This window comes from Xylocopa sonorina, chromosome 1 (genome assembly GCF_050948175.1).
Source record: "Xylocopa sonorina isolate GNS202 chromosome 1, iyXylSono1_principal, whole genome shotgun sequence".
Classification (NCBI taxonomy): domain Eukaryota; kingdom Metazoa; phylum Arthropoda; class Insecta; order Hymenoptera; family Apidae; genus Xylocopa; species Xylocopa sonorina.
The window spans coordinates 11,452,474-11,465,281 of NC_135193.1; positions in this window are offsets into that span (position 1 = coordinate 11,452,474).

Sequence of the window (12,808 nt, forward strand, 5' to 3'; positions counted from 1 at the left end):
TGTTAGTAACCTGTTGCGTTGTGTGATAATTCCAACACTCTACTTAACGCCGCGTTTTTTACGATTGTACATAGAGCAGCTCCTGCAGAGGATCTCTTCGAGTCTTAGAGACGTCCAGAAGTTCTACTTAGGCAACCCAGTGAGCCCTTGCGCGTGAGGGCCGTCCAAGCGTGTCGCGAACGATCCTCCTCCTCGAGAGTCGCGACGCTCTTTTTGGGGACGTAGCTCTGTAGTAAGTCGAACTTTCCGACGAGAATTCGTTATGCCAGCCGACGGTGGATACCAAAGCCGAATCGATAACTCGCCACGGCCGAAATCCCACAAAGAGAGAGAGAGGAGGCGAAAGGGTCCTTTCTGGCAAAGCGTGTACAGGGACGCCAGAGAAGAGTCCAATTTTGATGAGATAACCAACCCTCTCGTGGCACATATTACAGCACGCGCTAGCCAAAGCTGCCACGGCGGGACAGAAAGAAGCCCTGTGAGCGGAGAGGAGTGGAGAGAGAAAAAACGCTCTTCGAGCAGAGGCAAATCTCTTCTTTGGGACGCGGCCATGCGAAATAAGCCAAACGTTTCTGAATGCTAACGTAGATGCGACACACACCGGACCTGTATAACGCGTTCTACCCCCTCGCGAAATGATTTTATTGCGTCGCGGTGCCCGGCGTCGCGCATCGATACCACAACCCCCCGCCCCGATACTTTTCCGCGTCTTTCTTCGTCTTCCTCCTCCTTTTTCCCTGCGTTCGTTTGTTTTTATTATCCTGTTACTCTCCTCTTGTAATTGCTGGAGGAGGCGCGCGACAATTGCGAGGGAGAGATGGTAAGTGAATCGATGAAACGGTTATGGCTTTCACGAAAATTTAGAATCCTTGTGATATATGATTGTATTAGGTTGCGAATATTTTCATATGTTGTTCGTCGTTTTCTTGTTCTTTTTTTTTTTTTTGTTTTTTTAAACAGATCTATGTAATGAGAGGAACATTGAAATGCCTAGAGGATGAAGGTGTTTTTGATACTAAATTTAATACAGACATATTTCGATAAAACTAATAGAGTAATCTTTAAATATTTAAATAATCTTGTTAAATATTAAGTTTCAAATATTTAATGTTATGTGATATTTTTTTTGTTATTTTGTGCGAGTTATTGGAATGACTGGAGTAACGAGAGTTGTCTTATTTCATGCTTTCGTATTATTAAATATAAAAATTTTTAGTGTTCGAAGAAGATACATGATATGCTGTATGCTGTAATATCGCTATTACATCCTCTGAGTCTTTCAATTGCAATTCTACTCCAATTTCAATACAAGATGTTAAAAGAAGAAGAAGTATACTAAAAACAACTTTGCACACCTATCTACTGAACAAAAATTGGAAACAAAAACTGGGCAAGATCAGAACACTCTGCTGTTACGTATCTCTCTCATAATCCCCCTCAAAAACGTGTAAAATCGAGGCTAAAAACTTTCTAATTTTTTGTTCAATGATGTAAAAATATAGGAACCCCCGTAATTTGTTATCTGCGAAGCTTTAAACGACTGGCCAATAATAATAAAGCGTTCAATTTGTCTAAATTGTTTGCAGACGCGCCATTCTGTCCGCGAATTGTTGGATTCGTTACGAGCCCCTGGCGTTCCCTGCAGTTTTATTGCAGCTGATCTTTCGCGATCGACGCGCACCCATATTTTCGAAATTTATACACGCTTGTTTTGCCGACGCGACGCCGCGTATTTTTCAACGGGAAAATTTCGATATCGACCACGACGATCGAGAGTCACGAGAGCAGACCAGAATGGAAACTAATTTTCGCGCACACTTTTCTCCCACGCCTAGAAATTGTATACAGTTAACAAAAAATAAAAAATAAAAAAAAAAGTGAATCGTATCGATCATAGAGCGTCGACGATGAAAAAAAATGTAATGTAACACGCGTATCTATACGGATAGAAACATATCTTCTGAGTATTTAAGCGAGTTTCTCGGCCACCATTTATTTTCGACGTTAAGCGAGGGAAAAGAAGAGGAACGTAGCCGTTCGTATAGTCTGACTCGAGTTCTTCCGTTTACTTCGAAACGCAGCTGCGTTAACCCCCGATGCGAGATGCACGTAATTATTGTTAATTATTTGCTGTAACATAACGCGACGTTTGTAAATAAATTGAATCTTAATCGAGCGATCTGTATTTCTTTTCTAACATCTCCTTAGATCAAAGAGAGAGTACTATCAAAAAATCTCGAACGAACATTATACTTTTTGGTGCACGTGCAGCATGGATAGATCCAACGCTTCTTCGTAAATTGGCAGTTGACACAGAACCTTGAAAATAGCTGGGATAGACCAAGAATCTATCGGAACGTATCACCTATGAATTCGTAAAACTAATCGGAGGTTACAGCGGAGAAATCGTCGAGAGGGAAAATCTGAGGAACCAGAGGGAGGAACCTCCACGCCTTCTCTTCGACCCTCGATCCTCCCCTCCGTTGCGTCGTGTTTTATTTCTGATAGCGACGCCTTCGTCGCCGCCGCGAGGACATTATCGCCACCGCGAAGGACCCTTTCTTCCCCCATAAAGGCAATCACGCTTTCTTCGTGGCGAGATAACAGCAGAATGGAGAGCCAGAAACGTCTCCGTTCGCGCCAGCGAATTCCACGGCGATTCCATAATTCTTTGCTCGCCCGTGGAGTCGAGCGAGGCGATTCTTTTTCTATTCTTACAGTGAACAGGATCCCTCGAGAACCTATGAGCATATTGTTCCCGCCGTATACATTTTTATTAACAATCTAATAACATAGTTTAAACGCCACTCTGTCACTACAATAATGATCAAAAGGATAAAATAAAAATTGTCTAATCATTACAAATTCATCCTTTAAACTCTGAAACGATGCAGTTCTCCTTTGTGATCTCCAAATTTAAAGTCCAAAGCACATTTTATTGCATCGAAAACAAGGTCAGGGTAGAAATAGTTTTCACGAAAATTTCCACGTTTAAAGTCCGAAGGCAGCCGCGAGGAACGACCGGAAGTGCCGAAGAACCGACGCGGCACAGACTCGGAATGCGCGGTGGGTGTTCCGATTCGAAAGTGATTACATTTGACTTGGATTCGTGCCTCCTTACGGCAAAGGCAGCCGCTGCCGGTACAGAGCCACGGCAACGAGGACATTCTTCCTCGACAATACCTCCCACAATCGAGCGAGCAGCACTTCCGCGCATACTAATGGAGAGGCGCCTAGACTCCTTTGGCCAGTCAGTAGTCGACGCCCCAAATCCACCCTTTACCACCCTGCAACCCCTCCCGTTTACGCGGCCCACTGGAAAACTTCTAGCATAAGAGAAGACGGTCCCCCTCTGGTTTCTAGCCGAAGAAACGACGCGACTCGATATATTTTTCCAGCCCTGTCGATTTTGCGTGCCTCGATTAATCTCAGAAGATAGAATAAGTAAATTAATATAGGAAACATTCTTATCTCTAACTTATTTCTTCTAAATTTGCTGAAACCACCCCTTAACGCGTGTCACGCTTCTCGAACGATCTCTCCCACGTCAACCCCAAAAATCTGCTCGACCCTCAAGTAGCAACGGAAACGAGACGATCGCGAGCAGAAGACGGCAGGCAGTTCGATGAGCGTTTTAATCGCGTCGGTGCGTAATTATACAAAACGCTTTTGTAGGCGTCGAGCGCGACGCACGAATCGTTTGATTGCGGAGAATGACGGGCGGCGATGGCGCGAGTGGAAGTTTTGAGTGGGCGTCGGTCCTGGCAGACAATGAGGCATTCAGGGGTGGCATTGTCGGGCGGACAACTGCGTTACCGTAGACAAACCCAAAATCACCGGCGCTATCGCCGTACGAGATCCGATTATGCGAATAATAAAATGGAGCGAAACGGAGGGTGGAGGAGCAGCGAATGGGTGAGAAGAGGGGGTGCAACGAAGGAGTAGAAGCGTGAAGGGGTAGCGGTGACAAGTTTGTTAATAACGTCGCTACTGTGCGATCAATTTACGCGTCTTTCGCTGCATTCCATTCTAAGCAATCTTTCATTTCTGTGCAACAAAGATGATCCCTGAACAACGTTCGAACAACCAAAGGATTCCAAACATCGATCTACCTGCAGGATGTATCACGTGCCCTCTGCGAGAGAATCAATTGGCAAAAGTAGGTCGCGCGAATATTTGTCTGGGAACTAGGTAACAGGAACAGTTGATCGGTCGTAAGCAAGACAAACGTGACGACGAGTGGCCGTAGAAACGTCGCTGGCTCTCGAGTGGCTGCTATAATTATGCGTTAAGCATCGTCGAGTCCGGTCCAAGTTGGTGAACTTGGTTAATTAGGAACGGTAGTCAGACGCCACCCAGAGCATTGTCCGGTACTGTTGACTTCCGGCCTCTTCTCGCCGCCTCAAAAGCCAAACGGAGTGCCGGCGCGGGGTTGATTGTTTCATTGTTTCCGACCCCACTGTCAAATGCCACCACGCTGAATAGGGTTATTGTTATTTCAGGTCGTGGCGCAGACAATCCAAGGGTTTTCGGGATCCCCACCTCTCCGGCGGTTTAATGTCGAGGTATGTCGACTTTGGGGCCTGCGGCAATCACGTAGCCTTCTTCTGCTGTTGCTCGCGAAAGTTTCCGAAGCGAAGATCGAGCTGGTGCGCGGAAGAAAGTTAATAAATACATCGATGCATCCCACGGTGGATGGTACTTAATTTTCTTTCGCACTTTGACTACGATAATGGAACCCATAACAAGTGTGGAGACACAGAATTGCCTTGGAATAGTTTCGCGCGAAAACTTCTATTTCTTCCACGAGAAGACGTTCGAACACGCGCCAGCAGCGTTTCCGTCAGCGATCTGTACCAGCATTCCGCGTGAATTTATCGATTTTACCACGAGGATCCCGCGACCCTCGTGCTGGTCGTACCGACCGGAAGTCCGTCCGGGCAGCAGCCACTGGCCGCTTTCGGTTTTTCAATTTCGCATAATGTCCGAGCATGGTCTATCGGGCGTCTTGGAAAAGCGCGCGCGTGATAAGATAGCCGCGGCCAATACCAGGGAATTTACGCTCGGCATAAGTTTGCCTTATATATGAGCGTCCACGGGAAATGCGACGATCGTATCGGTCGCGGTCGGGTCATGGAGATCCGTCCGTGAAATGTTGCCCCGGCTACTACTATTTTACTAGTCCTGGGGATGGGGTGACATGTCCGAGAAGCGACCAAGGAACCATTCAAAACGACCGCTGATAAACTGGCTAACCGTAACCAGACATCTTTTAACATGTAATTTGTTAGATCTTAAAGGAAGCTGATTGGCGATCCAATGATTCTTCGAACAGCAATACGAACAAGAATCATTTAGATGCGCTTATGCACAAAGTCTGCCAGTAGTAAGGACACGAAATTAGTCAGACATTGAGCATTACTACTAAACACACTTGTTCTAATTGTCGATATTGATTGGACAACATGTTTTGTTCGAAACGCTAATCACGTTAAAAGGTACTCTTCAAACGCAAATCACGAACTCGACCCTTAAAACGCAAAGGAAAGGTCGACCAGGGAGGAGTCATTTCTTTGGAAGCTCGCCATGCTTCAAGCTTCGGGGAAGAATCGCGCGTTGATCTAGCAAAGGGAAGGAAAGAGGCGAAGAAAAAAAAGGTCGGCAGAAGGGGCCATTCCAGGGACACTTCATCACGATTTAACGCAATAAAAGTCGAATAAGGCCCGATGCCGGTGATGCCCCAACACCTTCTACCGCGGATTGGAAACAAAATGTCGTAAAATATCGGGCGGAGAGCCTCGCAAACGGTTCTCCTCTCTCCTTCCATCGAACAGCTTTACCAACCCCTCTCTATACGGCTTTCCCTCTCGTTTCCGCGCCCAGCAGGTACTGGCTGACCCGAGAGCGACGGATATAAAATCGCGGATGGTCGGGGCTGGCAGCTCGCGCAGCGGTAAATATAAATAAAAATGGAAAGCCGGCCATTATGGCCGGTGGAAAGTATGACGCATACCTAAACCCGCGGCTGTTTCAAATTGATATTTCGAAAGTGGCGATGCAGGCGTAACACACACATTCTTTCACCCCTCCTACCCTCTATTCCTCTTCCTTGCCTGTTTCAACCCCCCTGCAAAACGTTGACCAACCTGGTTCTTCCGGTCTCTGGGTGCCTGCCACTGCTTCTAGCATCGAAGTTAATAAACGATGAGATTGATTCTTGAAAGTAAAGATAAATACTCTGCCATTGATCCTTAAATATATGATTCCTCCAAAAATGTTATAATATACCTGTGATCGCTAATTTATCTAGCTAAAATATCATAGAAGAGTAATTTCTGAAATCTAATTAGTGCAGTACTATAAAAACTGTTTTTATTTTGATGCAGCACTTCTTCATCCTTTTATTCATAATGTACTACCTTTTGAAACTAAAAGATTGTTTCTATATTTCCAAATGGTGGTACCAGACCTCTTTTCCAGTCAAGATTTTTCTCTCTAAATTTTGCGAACGATTTTTATCTCCTTCTGGCAATACTCATTGTCAGCAAACCCGGCTTATCACGATAGTTCGGGCCCGAACGGTGATCCCTTTCTCGGGGCGTAGAAAAATCGGGCCACTGTTCTGCACGCCACTTCCGGCACACCCTTGACCGCTGGATCAGGGGCTGAGAGAGATTCGATTTCGACGGAAGGAGATTCTATCTGGTCTCAGGTCTTGTTCCGTGGTCTCTTATGTTAGAGACCAAGCGAAGACACTGTACTTTTTTCAAATTTGAGTTTTTCATTTAACACCGTGGAAAAGATTTGAAATTATTGGCAAAAAATTGTAACGAATTGCATGAAATTCGGATATTCGTGTGCTTCGAATAAACACTAGTGATGCATATATCGTGAATGGCTCTATAGAAGGATTCTAATCGATTTCAGAGGCAATAACATCTTGAACTTATCCATACGACGCCTGACATCGACCGCGAAGCACCTATAATGCGAACGAATCGCTTAATAAATGCATGAATTCGATCAGGCATGCACAGTCATTATCGTTCCCCCTGACGATTCACTTTAAATAATTCATTCGTAAACATGCAAATGGCGAACTGGCGCCGATCGTTTCCCAGGTACGTAACTGACGATTTCTTAAACTGCCCGGAATTATTATACATGTTGCGCGACTGGATAGATTTTCATAACCAAACTCGATGCCATTCGATTACCTCATCAAACCTCAAATAGCCGAATCCTCTTTAGCCATCAACTATATCTCAATGGAAAATAAAAACACTGTGATATGTAATAGAAACGCGTTATCTGCGTCGACAACTCGTGAGGTAGCGGTATAGTTAAGAGAAGACGGGAGAAATTTTGGAGAAATAGCTGGGACGAAGGAGATCGACGGAAAGGGAGTAAAAGGACTCGCGAGGAGGCGTCGCGAGCGCAAATTATTTTTCACGGTGACAACCATCCCCCGATAAAGGCTCAGGAATCCATGCACCAATGGATATGCAGGCGGAGGCGAAATATAATGCAACGTTCGCTTCTCTCTTCTCTCCGCTCTTCTATTTCCCCCGTATCCAACAAAGGAGGGATTTGTCGCGAAGCGAAGCTCCGCTGCCGACAAAACCTTACCCCATCCCACCCCCTCGCGTCCACCCCACCTTCACCTGTCTATTCGTACGCTTTGTAAAGCTTTTAGCCCATTACGAGGACGTGTGCGCGTTCGGCTCGTCGATTGATGTAATGCTATTCTTGCCGACGAGCATATTTATGCTTATGCGTGTACACCACTCCTTCAACGTTCACGCGTCGCGCGTTGTGTGTGGTTTTTAAGTCTTCACACGTCGGCGAGGGGTGCGACGTGGGCTTTGTGCCGGCTACTGTTCGTAACGATCTGTTTTTTTCATCTGCAACCGCGATGTTACGCATAAAACGGATCGTTTTATAATTCCCCACAGTTCTAGTGCTTTTTTTTCATTTTTTTTTTTTGTGAAAGGGTGCTGCGATGAGAAGGTTCCCGCTGAACGTGCGAATAAAGCAGAGTTGAATCGATAGACGATTTGTATTCTGCAAAATTTCAATACGATCCTCCAGGTATTAATATTAAATCTAAGGTACTTCAACGTTAAGTTCGTAAAAGTGTTTAGAATGCATTTCGAATCTGCTCCCGGTTAAGTAATCGCTCTGAAAAAAGTCATCTGATAAAAAAAAAAAAGTGTTTCCCGCAACTAATACCAGGGACGACAGGCATAATTTCTGTTTTTAAATCTCGGCCCACGCTCGGCTCGCCCCGTACCCCGTTCGGTAATTGAATTCTTGGCCGAGATTACTTTAGCATTTGCCATTTACTTCAGCCGGAGCATCTTGCAGCGAAGCTCGAGCGATGGAGGCTCCTTCAGTGCCGCTCGAGCCCCGCAGGTTATTTAAGATAGATTATTATTCTCCGAGCCGTGGCGGCAGGGCATCAGCGAAAATGAAAACGCTATCATTTACAGGCGGATTAATTGCCGCGAATCACTTTAACCACCGCTGCCGCCCCGACCCCGTCCTTTCTCATCGCCATCCTCGCTTCAGCGTTTAATAGAAGCCCGTTGTTGCGCCGCGTTGCTGTTGTTCTAATTACTCGTTGCTTGAATACACCCCGGCGCTCGTTACAAAATGAAAGACGACGGACGAAAGATCTGCAATTTATCTTTTCCATTTGCGAAACAAGAGGTATTATTATCTCACGGGATGAGTCCTTGCTCAAATCTTGCCGAAGTAACCATGCTATCACACCATTCGCAAACCATACATCTTTCACCCAAGTTTACTTACGTCTCCATTTTTTCATACATCTTTAATCGACCCTGACGGCTCGACCACAAGTCAGACCGTCCGGCGGTCACGAGGTCCGCGTCTCCGTTAGTCCGATTCTCGATCCTTGATCGTCGAACGGTCTCAACCGAGAGGTCCTCGGCCTGGGCTGGAATAGGATCGGAGCGAAGCGTGAAGAGGCCGTTATTGTGGGCGCTGGCGCGCGTCATTTAATCGCGCACAGTGGAAACCAAGGCCTCTCTCTCTCTCTCTCTCTGTTCACCATTTCCCTCCTGCCAGGCTCGTCGTCCGATCCGCCACCCTCCCGTTTTCCACCGCCCACCCCCACAGTTGCCTGTCATTTCGTCCCCGCGCCACCGTCGAAGTTGCGCAACCCAGCCCGCAGGAAGGGTAGGTGGGCCTGGCGAGGGGTGGAATTTAGCCCGCAGGCCGGCCAACCTAATGGAAACAAGAAATTGCGGCAAACAGCGTTACCCACGCCTCGACGCCCCGTAAATATCGCGGCGGAGAGAGAGAAGCGGCTGTGTGTGTTGGCCGAAAGCGGCGCCCACAACTGGCTGACGGCTCCTTGTCAAAGGATCTCACGTAATCGGCTGCCCTCCAGGGGACGCCCGCTGCGGGGTTGACAAACCGAAGTGGAACGTCTCCGGTGAGCATCTCTCCGCTCGGTTATTCGATGACGTTTAACGTGAGAGGCTTTGTTCGATGGGAACGATTGGCGGATCAACACGTACGGTTCACTTGTTCGGATGATTGCAGGACGTTTGGATGTAGGGGGTAGTTGCAGGAGGATCATAGGTAGAATTAAAAGCAGAGATATTTCGTAGTTCGATGAAGAAAGGGATAAAGGTACAGGCTGAAAAATGACGCGTGAGGTAATCTAATTACACCTGAAAGGATACCAGAGATGTTTCAATAGGATAGGATGTCTGTAACAATAGAAACGGGAAAGGTAGACACTCGTGTAATGCAGCTTCCGGACATTGGACGCGTTCAAGTGGGCGCCACTCGTTCCCTGTAAAAGCGCATTGGCCACCGTCTATTTATCTGGGTCTCTGATAATCGAGTTATCGCTTGCTTTCTTTTCATTCGATTCAACCGACGCCGAGAGATATCGCTGACACTTCCGAGGGATCGGCTACGTTACGAGCACAATTTATTAGAGAAACTCTTCGGCTATTTCGCCGCACCGTACGAATCTCTCGTGTTTGCGGAGAACGTTCGTTTCGCGCCACTTGCACAGTCGAGATACGTCTGGTTTTATACGCTAATAATTCTATTCTTGCCAAAACGTATGCAATTTTCAAATTCGTTCTACGCCACATTTACTTGACACTTTGAGCGTCGTGTCAGAGCCATATCTGGATGACGCATAAATTTCAATAGACAGATAAAAGTTTGATTTATTGAAATAGGAAAGATTCCTTTAGCTATCTATAAGTATACACGACTAACCGATTACATACTCCTCGACTTATCGAAACGTTGCGACGCTCACAGTATAGATTCATCGAGAATTTATTCGATGACCCACATTCATCGCTCATAAAATGTCTAGCAGAAATTGTAAATGAACGAGTAATCGTAAGCAACGTTTGGCGAGAAGATATCGCGGGGTTAAAGGTGGTGAGAAAGTGGAGAAAAAGGCGCAAAGAGCACGGGGCGGAGGGAACGCTGAATGTCGAGTTTTCAATCTGCCATTCTATCATTGACAATTTCGCGCAAATAGGATCGCGGTGCAAGGGCGTCGAGGCGTGCTCTCGGCGCACATTGGCGTTAAATAAGAGTAACCCAGCCAGCGCGGTGCCACGGCATAATTGCCTGTGAAATCACTAGATGGATTTTGTCTCCTTGTTCTGCATTTCCATCCTGTATTTTTGCGAGCGCCGCGCGCCCCGCAACCCTCCGCGCACTCCGCCTGGCCCGGCTGCCGGCCGCGTAATTCCGAAATCGAATCGCAGCCGCGAAATTGTTTCGCATCACGGCCGCGAATGTGATTCGCCTGGTACACTCGAGGGCACCGACGCTACGCGAAATTCCAATCTTCCTTCTGATACGATGCGTCAGTTTTCCCCTGACTTTTAAATATCACGCGAACCGAGCGGAAGCTGAAATTTCGCAGAAACGGAGGAGAGCGTTGCGATCACTCGCGATTGATATTACAGGAGAAAACATTAGGTATTACGGGAATGGAATTCGTTTCGAAAAAGCGTTTCGTTCAGTTCCCAATTTCACTTTGTCGTGCGAGTAACAATCGAGGATTGGAGCGCGGTGAATTTTCTGAGGCGAACCGGTTGCGTCCTTTTCTTTCACTGCGGTTTCCGGCACAAAGGTGGACTGGTACATTGACCAGAGAAATGCATTTCCGCGATTCGGTAATCGCCTTACCGCGGCACAGACCGCCGTTACCCTCTTATCTTGTAACGACCGCGAGATAGAGAGAATGGTGGCCAGCGGTATGGAAAAGGCCGGCCGAATTGAAATGACCAACCCAAAAGTACATCCTTTTTGTTAACGAAATTGTTTTATCGAATCGAGAAATGTTATTGGAAATGTACGAGGTAGTGTATACGTTTACATCGATCCGTATTTGCGTATCTAGTACGATAGCCAATTAAATTGCAAACGAAAATTGAAATAGTAAAATACAACTGCGAACACGATCGCTATGAAATCACTACAGAAGTAATACCGCGCGACTATTCTGAGAATGAAGTTGTTACGCCTCGTAAATACCGTTTCCCTGTTAAAATGGCAACTTTTTAAAAGACCAACCCTCCGAGCGTCGGAAAGACAAAACTAAGAACGATCAATCGGGGACAAGAGCTTGCTGGAAGAAAAGCGGAAACGAGAATGCGAGGTAACGTAACAGCCGCGGGTCTGCTTAGCATAAAAATGGCCAATTATCCGGCTAACAAGCCGGCCGGGCGACGAAAACTCCGTGGAAACGCGGGGCTGGCTGGTCCTAACTCCGTTAGCGCCTCCTCGCCTCCTGAAGGAGATTAGTTAGCGTAAATGCCGTCGGTCGTAGCATTTTTATTCCTGATTACCGCTTCTCGTCGCGCTAATCTCGTTACCTTGACATTCGAAAACTTCTCTCTCTCTCTCTCTCTCTCTCTTACTCTCTCACTCTGTTCACTCGACGTTCTCGTCTCGTTCCTCCACCTTTCTTCGACGAAAGGACGCCTCGGACAAGAGAAAACTGCTACGAAAACGCAAAGGCATCGAGCGTTCTTCGAACGCTCGACAATGCCGGCATGATTTCCACGGGAAACTGAATGCCATCCTAATTCTTCGCGGAATAATCGTGAGTGCAAGTTTGTTTGCCTCCGCGTTCACCAGCCGTCTATGTCCGCCTAATGGTACCTGGTAACTGCGAAGGATTCGTGCAATGTCTTTCATCGCTCGACTTTAATCGCGGAGAGCACAGTTTATTCATTTCGCTGCTTAAATACCGTATTGCGAGACAACGGTGGCGGGTCATCGAAACACTTTAACGAGTAACACAAAGATCGTTAAATATCGTTCCTTCTGTTATTCTTTTACCAATAGAAAAATATATTATCGCGCGACAAATGTAATCGATGCCTCGGGCTTCGGTTCGATTCAGAGTAAAGCGTTAATAACAAAGATATACCCGGTGGATGGATACGAAAGATCGATACCGGAAGCAGAATGCAGCCAGCGTCCGTTTCAACGGGCGCATAATTTCTTTAGAATCCGCTTATCCCGGCTGCTAAAAACTATAAACCAGAAACACATGTCGACACAGCGGGCGCGGGTGGGTTTCGGGCGGTTTTAGTGGGGGCTGGGGGTGGCTGCGCTGGTTAACCAGGCTGTGAAGCTGGAGGCAGCCGAAAGCTAGAGGCGGATGTCGCGCCGGGGCAAAGTTAAATTAAATCACGGGCGAAGGTAGCTAATATTGTAGTTTATCTGGCGGGACATTAGCGCGGTGAAATATGCGCCTCCTTCGCCTCGAACTTAAAATCAAGAT